Consider the following 15091-nt stretch of genomic DNA (forward strand, 5'->3'; position numbering starts at 1 on the left):
CTGGGGGGGGGTCTTGCCTTTGAAACCAATTGCTCTGCCACTGAAGCAGGCCCCAAGAAAGCAGGAAGAGTTAAATCTCTGCTATAAATAGGTGTCAACCATCTCCCCCAGTCCCATAGCTAAGAAATCCCCCCCCAAAAGAGTATATTTTATTCCACCCCTCCCCCAGGTATGACTTGAATCAAATGTTCCAGAGGAATTGGTATACAGGGTGGAGACGCACACATAGGGGTGCTTGCGAGTGTACATACACCAACCTCGTGAGCAAACTGACACACAAACCCATGTAGGCTTGTAGGAGACAAGCCCCATCTCTCCCTCCTCCCCCTGAGGCTGCCTTAAGAAGGAAAACTAGCAACGTTGCTCCTCTACACACATATATAGAATAAAAACAGAGAATGTGATCCTTTTGCACCGCCTTAATCCCTTTCTGGAACCCGTTCAAATCTCGGCTTTCTTGCTGTATTCCCACACTCTTTTTTTTTTTTTCTTCCTCAATCATGCTGGAGTTATGTTGATTTCTCCCCGGCTCTGTTAAAAAACAGAGTCTGCTCTTACTCTGCTTTAGGAACCAACTTAAAAAAAAAAAAAAAAAAAGCAGCTTCAGAGATCACATCTCCAGAATGTGAAATGAGCAGGCAGGCAGGCAGGCAGGCAGGCAGCTTAGCCCGCTGCACACAGACATACAGACACACACATGCAAACACACAACCTTCATGGCAAAAGGTGCAAAGCAAAGCCCTCTGGCCAGCAACACGCTTCCCTGTCACGCTCAAGAAATGCTACACCAGGGTTCTTCTACTTCCTCCTCCGTCTTCCCTTTGCCATCTCTGAGCTGTTTTCTCCCAGGTCTTGTGGCTTCCAACTCTGGCACACATCTGGAGGGACTTCAAATGCCCCCTTTTCCTGCTTCTGCAGCTTCTCCTGGTCTCCTGGATTGGGCTCTCACCTCCCTGTAGCAAGTTCTGAGAACAGGCAGAGGACGGTGAAGAGCAGAGGGGAGCAGACAAGAGAATGTACGTGCAGCCTTTTCTGCTGAGTTGTTCAGAGCTCCCACGCCGGATAGAAGCAAAGATCTTCCCTCACACTGCATCAATGGCCATAAAAAGACATCCCTGACTTTGTCTTTTTCTCAGGAAGACAAAATGCAACCCAAACACCCAGTCGGATCTCAGCTGTTGGGGTTATACCAATAAAGAGGACCTGACCAGCTCCAAAGTCTGAGGGGAAGCATGGATGAAAATTTCCGCTGACATGTTGTGCTCACAGCTGGAGGAACGTGGAGAAGGAAAGGATACCTCATCCAACGAGAAACTAGAAGCTTTCTCCAGGTGCACATTTGCGTCCCATTTATTCTGACTCTCACACAGCTTTGAACGGACTGATCATTCTCCTGCAGCTTCCTCTAACCAAAGTCTTGTGTGCTTGCGTGTTTGGGAAGGCAGGCTAACCAAGTTTGAGCCTGGGTGGATTGTGGGGTGTGCAGCCTTCCAGCGTGAGAGACTCCCCCGTGCAAGGGGGAGAAGGGAAGGTTGTCATACAACCACAAATGTACCACTGGGCTTCTGAGCGTGAGGATGAAGAATTAGTGGGATTCATGAACACACCAATATGGAAAGGTGTCCTTCACGGCAGGTGAAGGTTTAGGAGGCGGATGGAAAGTGGAGAAAAAGACAAGCAAACTTTGTATTAGCAGATCTTGACTATCTGCCCAAGCAACAGCGGTCCAGAAATAGAATTAGCCCATACGTAAAGGAGAGGCAGAAATAGAGAATATAATATAAAAGACCTTCTGAGTCCACATCCTTACATCTAGCAAACAACCAGCAATATATGCATCTCCAGAGCCCAAATCAATACAAACACAACAGAGGCTGGGAAACAATCGTGGCAGGCATCCCTGTGACCACATGAGTAAGCTCGCCAACTGTGTGTGTGTGTGTCAGTGTGTATCAGAGACAGAGAAAGAGAGAGGGAGGGAGGGAGAGGGAGAGAGAGAGAAGGACAGGGGGAGAGAGAGAGCAAGAGCACAACTGTGGGCTATGAAAAGAGACAACCAGCACTTTGTATGCAGCAGGAGATAGTAAGGGCTGCTCTGTGAATACTTGTGTGTGTGTGTATGTGTGCGCCTGCAGGCGTGTGCAAGGAGCTGAGTAGTGCAGCGCAGTGGCTGCTGGCAGATCAACACCACAATTGGCAAAGCGAGTGTCTGGATCACATGTGTGTGCCTACACACTAGAGTTGTGCACTGGAGGAAAGCAGTAGGGGAATTTGAGAATTCCCACCAGTTCAATCCTTGTACCTCTACATGGTCTTCTCCTCTACATGCTATCTTCCCCTTCTCTGCAATTCCAGGAAAAGATTTTCCTCCCCTTTGGAGGGCTTTTCCCTTCCAGCTACCAACCATGGGGGGGGGGAAATCTGGGGGGGGGTCTTTTGACCTCTTCTCAATAGCCTTCTTCTCATAGCACCCCCAAACTGCACTCGCCTTCATTTTACGGCTTCTTCTTCCCTTTTCCTTCAATTTCTTGTTCCCACCACCACCACCACCACCACCACCAAGAGGACCAACAAAATAAAGTTGAGTTCTCCTTCCATCTCCTGAGGTGGCCCCCCTTTCCTAGAAGCTCCCTTGAGATGGGTCTTGTTGTCCATGGGAAGGGTGGCCCTCCCCATCCTCCAGTTAAGAGCAGCTCCATAGCTTCATGACAGAGTGGCTTTTGAGGATCCACCACGGTCCTATTGGGGGGGGGCAGAGGTAACCCTCCTTTCCCCCTCTGAGGAATCTGAAAATCTAGAGATTGAACCAAAACAGCCTTACGGGCTGCTATTCTGAAAAAAATCAAGGAGGTGTTGTACGGAGGAACCAAGGTCGGAGCGTGGGGAATCGTCTTCTCCCCAGCCTGTGAGTCAGGACTTTGAGAAGGAGAAGGAGGTGGCGTTCTTGGCGTGAAGGCCCACCTTAGCATGACTGTGTGCAGGGGTGAGTTGTATTGCAGCACACACATGGATGCCCCCTCCCTCCCTCTCTCTCTCTCTCTCTCTCTCTCACACGCGCGCGCGCACACACACATGCACCCCACCCACACCCCACCAGCAAATACACCCATCTTCTCCCCTTTCCTCTCCTTGGAAAGGAGTGAATCAGTGGAGACCTTAACCTAATTGAATCCGCCACGGGTAGGCAGGTCCACGGATTCCAACAGCCCCAACCTGGCGCTCCCAGGACAGGATGGACACCAATGCCCCTCTTCCCCATCCTGCGGGAGGGAGGGAGGGGGAGAAAGGAGCAATCTGGATGCCTCTTCCCTGCACCCCTCTGCATGTAACCTCTGCTTCCCCTTGTTCCGTCGTCCATACGAATCAGATTGGTCCCCGAAGAGAGGGCAAGCACGCATGGGCACAGGCAGACCCGTGTAGCCTCCACACTTGGAGAGTGTGCAAGCGCGCGCGCACACACACACACACACACACACACACAGACCCGCCGAGAAACCGCTTAACCCTTGGCTGGCTAGGAAGAGCGGAGTGCGGCAAAAGAACCTGCAGGGTAGTTGGAGAAAAACTGGTGCGGGGGGGGGAGAGGCGGAGGGGGGGGAAAGAGCAAGAAGGCACGTTTTCCTCTGCCCAAGAGGGAACCGGCACCCACAGACCCACACTGGGATTGTGCACACTCAGCCACGACTTAACCCTTGGGAGGACCACAGCCCCGGAGAGGGTTTGGACCGGAGCTGGAAAGAATCAATTTGGCGAGGTGTAAGGGGGGGGGGGTGTGAAGAGACACATAAGGCAGTTGGAGAAAGGCTGAAGCCGGGGTGGGGAGGCAGAGAAGACCGCGGGAGACCCCCCCCCGAGAGGGAGTGAAGCCGGGCGGGAGGTGGGAGGGGGGCGCAGAGGGAACCTTGGAACAGACAAACCGGGGACCCCTGCCCAGCCCAGCCTAAAAGAAGCACCGGTCACATCCACAATCGCGACGGCTTTTTGGGGGGGGGGGGGAAATAAGTCTTTCTTACCGGGGGAGGGGGGGGTTAACGCTCCTCTTTGACGGGGATGTGAGGACCGCCGAGGCTTCTCATGCGCTCGGGGAGGCAGAACTTGTGCGAAGCTGAGCCCCCCTCGATCCAGAGCGCATAGTGGGCGCCGGGCGACCGCTGCAGGCGTCGGGTGGCTGGGGTGCCGGCAGTCCTTTTCATGCTCGGTCGGAGGACACCCGCGCCTTGCTCCGGGGGGCAGGCATTCAAAAAGGAAGAGAAGACACCCCCCCCCCTCTTCTTTCTCTCTCTCTCTCTCTGTCTCTCCTCTCTGGTGGAGACGGAGACCAAGAAACCCGATAGAATCCCTCGCGCTCTGCTTCTTCAAAAAATACAATCAAATTCAGGAGAACCGAGATGCTCGCTGCGATCGCCTTATATATATAGATATATATATATATATAGATATATTTAAAAAGGGTCCTCTTCTCGGCGGGTCTTCTTCTTCTTCCTCCTCTTCCCCTCCTCCTCCTCCTCTTCCTGCCTTCCTACGATGGATCAGCTCGCAGCCACCGGGGGCGAAAGGAAAGGCGCACAAGCCGAGCTGGAGAAGACGGGGGCGGAGAAGGGAAGTGGGGTGGGGGGGAGAGAGAGAGGGAGAGAAAGAGAGAGAGAAAGAAAAAGAAAGATGCGGCGGGGGGAGGGATCCAGGCGATCGCAAGGAGAGGCAAAGCGATGGGGGGAAGGAGCCCGCCGGAGGGAGGGGAGGGGCGTCCGGAGGGGGCGGGGCTCCGGGAAGGAATGGGGAGGCGGGGGGGGGCGAGAGGCGGAGATGGGGGAGAGGTGGGGAGTGTTCCCCGTTGGAAAGCAGAACTGGGTCGGGGCAGCGAGGGCGTCGAGAACCGGGAGAGGGGCGCATGGGGCTTCCTTTGGAGAAGGGGGTGAAGGGGAAGAGGGGGGTCGACAGTCCGGCGGATGGGAAGCGGAGAGCGAGGGAGCTTCTCAAGCCTTCCCATTCTCATGCAGTAACCCTTCCCTTCCTCCAACTGGCGCCCTCCGGCTGAGGAGAGGGGAGGCGGCCAGTTGGAGAAAGGGTCCCTCTTAGCTCTATGCTCCATCTCTTAACTCTTCCTCGCCCTCTTCCTGCCACCAGCTCCTCTTTCCCCCGCGATCCTGCGCCTCCGTCCAGCTCCTCTCCGTTTCCTGCCTGAGGGGTTTTTTCCCCCTCTCTTCTACATTCTAGAATCGATTATCTTCCAACCGTCGCCATCCTTGTCGCTGCTGGAAGTGGTTGTTTCCCAATTCTTCTCTTCCTTTCTTTTTTTGGAGGGGAAGAGAAATCTCTCTCTCTCTCTCTCTCTCTCTCTCTCTCTCTCTCTCTCTCTCTCTCTCTCTCTCTCTCTCTCTCTCTCTCAGCAGCAACATCCTTCCCTGTTTCCAAAGACGCTGGGAAAAGGAGTCGTTCTCTGTTCCAGATGGTCCAGCTTCCAAGAGGGATAAAGCAGAGCAGGAGAGGTAACGGGGTACAGCAATACCTGGTTGACTCTGCCCAGGTTAGTAGAGGGCTGGGAGATGAGAGGAGGAGAGCAATAGCAATAGCACTTATATACCACTTCACAGTGCTTTACAGCCCACTCCAAGCGGTTCACCGATTCAGCCTATGGACCCCAACTGACCTGAAAAGAATGGAAGGCTGAGTCAACCTTGAGCTGGTCAGGATTGAACTCCAGGCATGGGCAGAGTTAGCCTGCAGTGCGGCATTCTAACCACTAGGCCACCACAGCTCATGGATGGATGGATGATAGATAGATAAATAGATAGATAGATGATATAGATAGATATAGATAGATATAGATGATAGATGAGATATATATATAGAGAGAGATGGATGATAGATAAGAGATATAGATAGATATAAATGATGGATGAGATAGATAGATAGATAGATAGATAGATAGATAGATAGAGCAATAGAAATAGCACTTAGACTTATATACTGCTTCATAGTGTTTTACAGCCTGCTCTAAGCAGATTACAGAGTCAGCATATTGCCCCCCCCTCCCTTAACAATCTGGGCCCTCATTTTGCCGATCTCAAAAGGATGGAAGGCTGAGTCAACCTTGAGCTGGTCAGGATCGAACTCCTGGCAGTGAGCAGAGTTAGCCTGCAATACTGCATTCTAACCTCTTCACTACCATGGCTCATAGATAGATACATAGATGGATGGATGGATGGATAGATTAGATAAGATATAGGTGGATGGACAGACAGAGATGGACATATAGATATAGCAATAGAAATAGAAATTAGACAATCTGGGTCCTCATTTTACCGACCTCGTAAGGATGGAAGGCTGAGTCAACCTGGAGCCAGTGGGAATCGAACTGCTGGCAGCCGGCAGTCAGCAGACGTAGCCTGCAGTACTGCATTCTAACCACTGCGCCACCACAGCTCATAGATCCCAAGACTGTAGACTACATTGGGAAAGCAAAAGATCTTCAGGAAGTACTATCATGCTACTCCAAGGAAATGACATGGATGCACGTGGATAAGGATGCCAGGACTCAACTTGAAGGACACCTTTAGAAATTGATGAAGATTATAGAGCCAAAGAAGAGACTCTGAAGTCTATCTAGTCCAACTTCTGCTCAGCAAAGAATGCCTCAAGCTTGAGTGATTGCATAAAGACCAGTCTAGGCTCTTCCTAAAAACCTTTAATGAAGGAAAGCTTGATTTATTTTTCCGACATTCTTGGACTATTCAATATTCAGTCTGAAAGTGTATCTATCTATTTATCGATCAAATGTATTTGACAAAGTGACCCTGGGCAGCAATACAAAACCAAACCAAACAATCTACAGAGGTGACTTCAATTAATAAAGATAAATTAAAAAATCATATTCTTATATATCTTATCCATTAACCATTTTCTATGGTTTCTGTCAACAGTTTATCAAATAGCCATTGGGAAGCTTGTCATCTTGGTCTCTGACTTAAGGGATTGTACTGAACATCACTGACTCCTTGAAATGTTCCTTAAATACCTTTCCGTATTCATGTTTACCCCTCTCTGTTCTTGTTGAATTAACAGCGAATCAAGTTGAGCATTTTACTTCTGGAGCAATGTTGGGATTGTAAAAGCTCACCAAGACAGCCAAAAGCTTTAAGATTCATCCAAGACAATCCTGATTTTAAGTAATGATGTTGTAAAAAACTGAATCAGAGTTAACCAAATGGGTGTGACACTGAGGCACTCCCTAAACAGTGAGTTTGGGTGTGTGTGTGTAAATCTGAGCTCCTATTGTGCTTACTCCAATATTGGAATTAAGGCTACAAATTATCCCAATAAAAGCCAGAATTCAAAATGAGTGAAACAAAGGGCAGAGGGAATTACTGGAACAACAACAACAACAAAAAAATGAATGGAACAAGAGACTATTCTCCTGCTGTTGTTTAGACGTTTTTGCTGCCTCTTGTGGTTTTGTTATGTGATTTTGTGGCAATATTATTTATCACTTATTGTCCTCAAAATACTGTTTTACTGTTTTATTCTACTTTGGCAGCCTGCCTCTTGCCGTTGGTATCTATTCTGTGGAATAGAATATGGGGAATGAACCTTTCCTATCAGCTATTGTTCAGATGCCCTTCAGTTGTTTTGGCAAATGGGGGGGGGACATCGAGGTGGCTTTGAGGGGCTTATGGTGCTATGCAATGAGATGCACACTTGCATGATGCTATTGTGTCATGCCACTCATACCTTCCTCTCTCTTGTTTTACCCCAAAAGTTTGTTCCTCACTCATTGTATTAGGTGGGTGTCTTTCAGGACCTCAGACAGCTCCCATAGGACACCACGAAGTGGCTGGTCTCCTAAACTTGAAGTTTCAAAACAATTCTAACCTATAATCTAAGGCACTCAACCTTGACAATTTTAAGGCATGTGGACTTCAACTCCCAGAATTCCACAGCCAGCTTCCCCATTGATCATCCATGTATTAACCAGTTCCCACTGTGATTAACGTGAACGAGAAAGTTAATTTTATCACCTCATTGGGTTTGGGGACAATGGCAACTTAACATCCAATATGCTTTTCTATGATCCTCGTGATAAAGCCAGCTTCTTTCTCGACAGAAATCCTTCCTTGGTATCTGTTATTAATCATACAATCACAGGATCTTCCCAAGAGCAGTGGAACCAACAAACGTTCCAACCAAGTGGCCGGTGAACTACAATTCTTTCTGAGGTTCACACTAGACTGTTAAACTTCGCAAAGAAATGTGTGGCATATCTAATGGAGGAGTGACCTTTAAAAACAAGGAAACCAACCATTTCCGTTGGTAGCTTATTATTATCAATCATCATCAACAACAACAGCAACACAGCAAGAGTTATTGGTTTTTTTTAAGGAGGAAAAATAATCTAGGGTTCTTCAATGCAGTGGAAAAATTAACATTGTTCCTGAAATAGAAGGAGGAGGAGGAGGAGGAGGAGGAGGAGGAGGAGGAGAAGAAGAAGAAGAAGAAGAAGAAGAAGAAGAAGAAGAAGAAGAAGAAGAAGAAGAAGAAGAGGAGGAGGAGGAGGAGGAGGAGGAGGAGGAGGAGGAGGAGGAGGAGGAGGAGGAGGAGGAGGAGGATGAGGAGGAGGAGGAGGAGGAGGAGGAGGAGAAGGAGAAAAGAAGGAGGAGGAGGAGGAGGAGGAGGAGGAAAAGCAGCAGGAGGAGGGGGCAAAATTACAGCATTTCAGCAGGATGCTAATACACACAACAATAACAAATATCACTACCCTGCAGGCCTGCAAAAAATGGAAATAATCAACAAACCAATAATTACCAATAATCAATAACCACTGATCTCCATGCATCACTCAATACCTGCTTTCGTTGCCTAGAAGGGAATATGCCAACAGTGGTAAGCAACATAGAGCCTGTAGTCCAGCTTAATCTGTTATATACAATGAAGGGGACCAAGGTGGAAGTTCCAGGTACAAAGAAAGTGAATCTTTCATTGTTTTATTTCATCTTTAATTCAATATTAGACCTTGGATGTGGAGGACGAGAATAGGGAGAGGTTTTTTTTTCTGTCATTCCCAAATGGAGAGAGCGGGAAAGACCACCTGATTTTGAAGCTCACCTTGAAGTCCAGGTTGCCCTTGGAACAGGCCAACAAAGAAATGTTCAGAATCCAGTTTCTGGATTCCTTATCCCAAAATAATTTGTAACTGGTGATTTTTTTCCCCCTCCAAGAATGCAACATTCTTTTCCCTTCTCCCCTCAGCCAAGCTGCTAACAGCCTTGCTAGTTTATTACAGGCTAAAAATGGATTAAATGGGATCATCCAAAAAAACTGTGTTGCTATTCTGGTGCATGCTTTGTCTTTAGCAAAAGTGGGTTTTTTTCCCTCAACCCCCTCTCACTTTTCTTTTAGCCAGCAATTCCGTGGGGGAAAATAACACAGCCTCCCTGCTATTTCACTGCTTACGGTGCCATATCGATACATTTGGCTGGATGTGAGCCACCATTGCGGGGAGAAAAAAAATATAAATAAATAACAAAGGAGGCAACGTCCTAGCAATTTGCAAATTAAAAGAGGAGGGAAGAGAGAGCTATTTTAGAATAAATGAATATGCAGAAGGTGGGGATTGCATCTTACATAGCATGACCCTGTAGGGCCTCCCATGCCACAGACCACTATGAAACATTTCTAGAAGCAACAGCAGGTTCCTGCACTTGAATGGCACACCTAGAACCCTGCTATGAAATAATCTTAATTTATTACAGGCAATTTTAAATGGCTGACGTCCCATGAGACACACACACACACACACACACACACGTCCAAATTCACCTGATTTTGATGTTTCCACCTGAGATCTTTCAAGGCAGAATGCCAATTATGCATGAGGATGTGGTCATTTAAAATGTATTTATCTGGGGTGCACAACTGGGGTCCAAGATAAGAGGAAGGAAGGAAGGAAGGAAGGAAGGAAGGAAGGAAGGAAGGAAGGAAGGAAGGAAGGAAGGAAGGAAGGAAGGAAGGAAGGAGGGTGGGTGGGTGGGTAGGTAGGTAGGTAGGTAGATGAGCGGTGTGGTGAAGACACTCACCTCCCACTCGAAAGATTGAGAGTTCTACCCTAGATAGCGGCAGATGTTTCTCTCAAAGAGTGCAAAGAACAAAATATTTACTGTGAACTCCATGTGGCATCAGGAAAGGCATCCAGCCAGTAAATGCTCATATCCTTCCAGTCATCCTGACTCCACCCCAAATTAAGGGATTAGAGGGTCTTAAAAAGAGAAGCTTTTTTATAGATAGATAGATAGATGATAGAGAATAAATGATAGCAGATAGATAGATAGATAGATAGATAGATAGATAGATAGGTAGGTAGGTAGGTAGGTAGGTAGGTAGGTAGATAGGTAATAGACAGATAGACTGACCAAACTAGGTTGGAGGAAAAAATGAAACAGCAAAAAAAAAAAAAAAACATTGACACAATCGCCAGACATTGGCTAATCAGCTCTGTTGCGAAGTGCCATATATTTGTGGTGCTGAAGGAGATTGTTTCACTTTCTTAAGGTCAATCTCATCTTAACAGTGACATGGCAAGCAGGCCCCAGTGATGCCTCCCCATTCGAAGAATTGTTACACCTATTAAATTTGCTGGCTTCAGTTCAGAGAGAATAATAGTCAAATTCATATATAATGCAAAAGAGCACAACTAAACCCCAATGTAGGGAAAATGAAACTAAAATGAAAGGTTAATCATCTTTTGGTGGCTGGAGATAGACATTTCAGCTCTGCTCTGAATTTCATTACTGGGAGATGTCGCTGATTGATTAATGTCATCTGGTCCATGTTGATTCCTAGCAAACAACAAATATAGCATCTCTTCAGGGTGATCTGTCTTGAATTGGCCTTTCAGGTCATTCATTGGTGTACTTATTGCGGTCATAATTGAGTTTATGCTGGTCTTCTTCTTGTCTTTTTTTTAACAGCAATTTAAAACAGCAACGCGATGATTCTAAGCTCGTGACGTGCTTAACTCCGCCCTCCAGCTCTGCCTGCTCTTCTCCTGCATATGCAGAACAAACCAGACTGTACCATTTCAAGCTTTTAGTGTATGAGATGGACACTTTCTAGCCCACCTTGCCAAGGGGGAAACAGTGCTGTAATCAGGAGGTCCCCAACCTATGGACTGTGGCCCACTACCGGGCCTCAGCCTCTTGGTTGCTGGGCTGCATGAGTAGCTGGGCAGTGCCACTGTTGCACGTAGTATTGCACTGATGGCAGCGTTGCCACAAACCTTGTGCGGGGGCGGGTGGCAGTGCTGCAAGTGGCAGGAAGGATGCGGCATGAGCCTCACACCAGGGCGGTATCACTGCAGGCTACGATGCTATCCTTGCGCAGTGCAATGGGCAGCAGCGCGATCCTCACACGGGGCAGCAGCACGATCCTCATGCAGGGGCAGTGGCGCCAACCCCAAAGGTTGGAGACTCCTGCCGTAATCTCTTCCTTCAAAAGACCTACCTTCTTGTCTGCTTCTTGGACTATTCTACATTTAAGCAGCTTACCTCTCTGTTAAAGCTTCCCCAATGGATAAGAGTCTATTGTGATGGCATAAAGCTGACTTAATTATCTTTAGGGTGGATTTATTTAACAGGTTTATTTGAAAAGGGTGATGCGTTCAACATCTGATAACCGATTTGTTAGGACTGCTTTTAATGAGCCTCTGCCTGTTTCAAGGAGGCTTAACATTACTTCTCTCAGTGGCGAAGAGCAACGTCCACAAGACAGAAAAATCACAATTGTACTGCATCGCGTCCTCAAAAAAGAAGAAATGCACCCCCTGGATCGTCACACCTGATGTTTATTTTAGCAGGAAGCTTTGAAGGTGAAGTTGTAACTGCATGCAGTTTTTAATCTTGCCCTGCAAAAAAAAAAAAAAACAGAAAAGAAAAAAACAATTTTGAAAAGTATGTGCATGCAAATTTTAAAAAAAGGAATCCCGGTAAGATACGGAGAATGATGAAGAGAGCTCTGGATCCAAAACAGGCTGAACTCAACAGGTTATTTGTGATGTGTCCACAATTTTGGGGCTCTGTGCCACTCCTCCAAACTTTGGGAGAATTTGAATGAAATTATAAGGTCTAATTTTATGTCAGCCAGGAGAAAGGGCAACTTTTTAAGGCTGGCTCCTTGCCTACAGAAAGAACAAATATTCAAGGGATTCAAAAACAATAAAAGAGGGGGATCTTGGAGGTCTTCTAGTCCAACCCCCTCTGCTCAAGCAGGAAACCCTATACCATTTCAAACAAATGCTTGTGCAGTCTCTCCAGTGTTGGAGCACCCACAATATTGAAAGAGATCTGCCAGCAGAAAGACATCAGCAATGGATCCAAACCTTCTGTGATCAGTTCATCTGATCATCTAAGACCATAGAGCTGCTTGAGCTGTTGATAGAACGTGGTTAGGAATAAGCATTGATGAGTCTGGGGTGTCATACGCCTGGACAAACTGTTATCATGTTGGAATACTGGTTAGAATGTATTTTTTTACTGCACCAACTACAGAATTATTCCGCCAGTAGAGGGCAGCGTTTAGCGTGCATCTATGGTTCTAATCTATGATTTCTTTATGTTCTGAGGAGAGTTTCCTGTTTCCTGTTACAGTAATATAGTTGAGCGGTAAGGCGCCTGGTGACTGTACTCGGTGTGTGCTCTTTATACAAAACAGAATTTCTAACCTATTCTCAACTCTGTCCCCTCTTGACATATCCACCAGACAAAATAAAGACAAGACCTGGGTTATCTGATTCACCCCATCGTGCTAAAACATGTTTGGTTTTACCCATGCTAATTAGAAGAAACCAAAATTATTTTCCTCACAAAACATGCAGGGCCCACAATGCATCAAGGACCGTCATGACTCTGTAGGACAATGATGGTGAACCTTTTAGAGACTGAATGCCCAAATTGCAACCCAAAACCCACTTATGCATCGTCGGGTGCCGGGTGAGTGTGGCCCATTGGCTGGTTGTAGCCCATTGGCTGGGTGTGGCCAATTGGGTGGGCATGGCTGCGATGGTAACGGCAGACTGGGTGGGACTAAAAAGTTCAATCAATTACAACTTTGCGAGATTTTTTTTTCCCCATGAGAAGTTGAAACTGATTGATTGAAACTTTTTTTTTTTTTTGCACCCGGCGGCGGAGGCCTAAAGTGAAAAGGTTTTATAAAACCCAGCTGAAGGCCTAGGACTGGGGCAACAGCGTGCATGCCCACAGAGAAGGCTCTGAGTGCCGCCTCTGGCACCCGTGCCACAGGTTCGCCACCACTGCTGTAGGATCTGCAAACTCAGCCACTCTCGTGAAAAGCTTCCCTGATCTGTTCCACAGCTAAAGGAAAATGCAAGGGTAGACTATATAAACGTAGGAAGAATGGCTGCAGGATTTGGATTTGGCTAGTCTAAAGAAAAGAAGAAATAGGGGAGAGATGATAGCAGTGATCCAGTATTTGAGGGGCTGCCACAAAGAAGAGGGAGTCACAGTTCACCAAAGCACCAGAAGGCAGGACAAGAAACAATGGTTGGAAACTATTCAAAGAGAGAAGCAACCTAGGATTAAGGACAAACTTCCTAACAGTGAGGACAATCAACCAATGGAACTGCTTGCCTTCAGAAATCATGGGTGTTCCCTCAGTGGGGGTTTTTAAGGAAGAGACTATGCAGTCACTTGTCTGAAATGGTATAGATTCTCCTACTTGAGCATGGGGCTGGACTAGAAGACCTTCAAGGTCCCTTCCAGCTTCTGTTCCATTCCATTCCTTATTCTATTCTATTCTATTCTATTCTATTCTATTCTATTCTATTCTATTCTATTCCATTCCATTCCATTCCATTCCATTCCATTATTATTCTATTCTATTCTATTCCATTCCATTCCATATTCTATTCTATTCTATTCTATTCTATTCCATATTCTATTCTATTCTATTCTATTCTATTCTATTCTATTCTATTCTATATTCTATTCCATTTTCTATATTCTATTCTATTTTTTTTTTAAATGGGAAGACTAAAACTTGTCTGGCGTGGTTCATCTACAGGTGACATCCTTGGCATTCCTTTGCTAACCTCTTCATGGTAGGTTCTCTGCTAGCCTGGTCTGGGAGCAGAAGTGTGTGAAGGCTCATTCTTCACGCCTGCCTCGGGGTCTCGCCTGCATTCAGAAGGGCTGGGTTACTTGATAAATGACTTCTTTATGGCCGGTGGATAAGCATATCCCCAACCTTTCTTTGAACTCCTGCCAAGATCACCTTTCCACCTCTTCCTGGGTGACTTTTTGGCCCAGTTTATGATGTCAGTTCTTCCAGGGTCTCTTCTCTCTCCAGGGAACGTGCGAATCCGTCCCTGTCTTTCTTCTCAGAGTCATTCCTCTTTCTTAACAGGTGCTGGAGAAGGCTTTACGTGTTGGAGCAGATGATTGGAGAGCAGCGTTTACATTTTTTTTTAAAGGAAGATTGATGGGAATGGAGTTGTCAGGGCCTTTTATGGCTACTCGATGTGGAAATCACTCCATGCATGCTTCAAAGTCATTCCCTTTATCACTTATTTCAGGTAACAAACCCCTCTTTGGCTCCACAGTGACAGTTTTTTAGAAGGTCCAACCTGCTTAGTAGCATCCATTCACAAATATATATATAAAAAAACCTATAAAAATAGAAGCTCTTTCCTTAAACCTTGAAGGAGGACGGGGTGACCCGAAAGCAGCACGTTCCTTTCCAGAGAAGAATGAATTGCTTCTCCAAAACCGCCTCCTCCTTCTTCTCTTTCTTCGGGTACTTTAATCCTGCTGCTGACTCTCTCAGCATTGACGGGAGCCCGTGATCGCAGATCAATTGACGATTTCATAAAACAAAATGAATGGCTGTCAACTTTTTAATCAGTGCAATGCAGTGAGTCTCCCTCGACCTTCACCCTTCTTCTCCACATGCTGAAAAGATGAATGAAATACCTCCCTTCTCCGTTGGTGTGTTTCCTTCCCTGTCTCCACCTTTCCCCTTCCTTATTGCCTCTCTCTCTCCTAGCCCAGCAGCTGTTTACAGGTAGATCGGGCTACACTAGACAAAG

At 46.7% G+C, this 15091-nt stretch overlaps 1 protein-coding gene across 2 annotated transcripts in view; it reads right to left on the bottom strand.

Moving 5' to 3' along the window:
• Positions 1-4623, bottom strand: part of BRINP1 (BMP/retinoic acid inducible neural specific 1) — a 60060-nt gene extending 55437 nt beyond the window's left edge. Inside the window, exon 1 of one of the 2 annotated variants that reach the window (XM_039322863.1) lies at positions 4014-4623. The gene's annotated coding sequence lies outside the window, so the exon portion shown is untranslated. Of the gene's footprint in view, positions 1-3330; positions 3350-4013 lie in introns of those variants that run through there. The other variant, XM_039322864.1, reaches the window with a different exon arrangement.
• Positions 4624-15091: the final 10468 nt, after the last annotated feature.

This window comes from Crotalus tigris, unplaced genomic scaffold (genome assembly GCF_016545835.1).
Source record: "Crotalus tigris isolate CLP2741 ecotype Arizona unplaced genomic scaffold, ASM1654583v1 scf7180000024151.2778019, whole genome shotgun sequence".
NCBI lineage: Eukaryota > Metazoa > Chordata > Lepidosauria > Squamata > Viperidae > Crotalus > Crotalus tigris.